Source organism: Lissotriton vulgaris, chromosome 6 (assembly GCF_964263255.1).
Source record: "Lissotriton vulgaris chromosome 6, aLisVul1.2, whole genome shotgun sequence".
Classification (NCBI taxonomy): domain Eukaryota; kingdom Metazoa; phylum Chordata; class Amphibia; order Caudata; family Salamandridae; genus Lissotriton; species Lissotriton vulgaris.
The window spans coordinates 1,906,099,292-1,906,100,839 of NC_141694.1; positions in this window are offsets into that span (position 1 = coordinate 1,906,099,292).

Genomic DNA, 1,548 nt, shown 5'->3' on the forward strand with positions numbered 1-1,548 from the left:
ACCAGATCCCATGTGTCACTTCCATCCCTTTCTCTGGCGCAGGGACCAAGCACAGATTCCTTACATTCAATTGGTGTCCATTCACTTGCGCCTTCATTCAAGTGCTATTTAATTGAAGTGCAATGTTTTTACATGGGTTGCTGCTTTCCTCTCCCACCCGTCACTTTCCATGTTGCTGACCCCTTCGCCCCCACCCCTCTGGTCTTGCTTGTTTTGTTTTTATTCGGATTGTTACACCACACAGAATTCCACAACTAACAATTGCGATCCAACCCACATAATTCCACTTCACACCACATACATCCACTCCACACCAAACTGCATACAAAAGCACATTGCCATTTACAACGCCAATAGATCTAACTCTCACAAATGCAAGACCTATTGCATTGCAAATGCTTGTATATTGCTTATTATCCACATGTGAGGCACTGAAGTGCTTTCCAACAAGGGTAGCACACTGTACCAGGTAGGGTGTGTTCTCTGAAGTGTTTTGTGTTTGTTTTGATCTTATGTGCGTAGAGTTTCCATGTCATGCATCATGACCACTGAGGTCTGGTTATCATTTTATACGAAGCAGCACTTAGCAGTGTGATGGATGAAGAAGTGTGAGAGAAAGGTGCATAGTTTATGGTTTTCATTAAGTTGGAAGAGTTGAGTAGCTCTGCAAGTCCTTTTATAGTTGTACATTGTGTACTATTGTGTTTAAAGTTCATGGTCCTGAGCAGGCTTCCGTAGGAGGGAGAAATGGTGAGAGATCTGCTGGGATAATCTTTGTTAATATTATCCCATATCTGATGGTCATTGTGAGATGTTGTGAAGTGGTCACATTATGTAGCTGGTCCAGACCTGCAGAGTTTAACTAAATTAAGGTACTCCCTTAGCCAGCGGCAGGTGACAGATCTCTGTCAGTTATTCCATGCCTGTTCAGATAGAGATGGGTGGTTTAATGCTGTTAACTGGTAACATGCTGCGCGGTGAACAAGACCTTTAGCAGTTTTGTCTTATGTGGATGTAAGAGCACACGTTAAAAAGGATAAGACCAGGGTACGGTCTCACTAAGGGATAATAAATGGTGAAGAAGGGAAGAGATGGACAAGACTCTTTAGAAACCAATGTACATTAGGGCACTTAAACAATTAGGGTTGGTCAGGCAGTCGCAGAAAGAGCAGACAGGACAAGGGAATCAATGAAGAGTAAGACTTCAGATGAGGGTGGAGGGGGGTCAATGTGTTTTTCTGTACACCATTCCACAATTTTTCTCCAGAGGCAGGCATATGATGGAGGGACACCTAGCTGCCAAGATGACATTACAAACTTCTAAAGGAAGTTCAAAAGCTGTCAACTGTTGTCGCTCAATCTACATGCAAGAAGGAGAAGAGTGGAAAGGTTCGAGTGAAGAACCGTCCCCTGCTGCTGCAACAGAACATCCTTCCTGAAGGGGCAGCCTGATAGGGATTAGTGGCCATGCGCAGTGGGTCAGGATATCAAACTCTCTGTGCTCAGTTTGGAGGTACGAGGATGACTTGGGCCGGTCGTAACTGAACT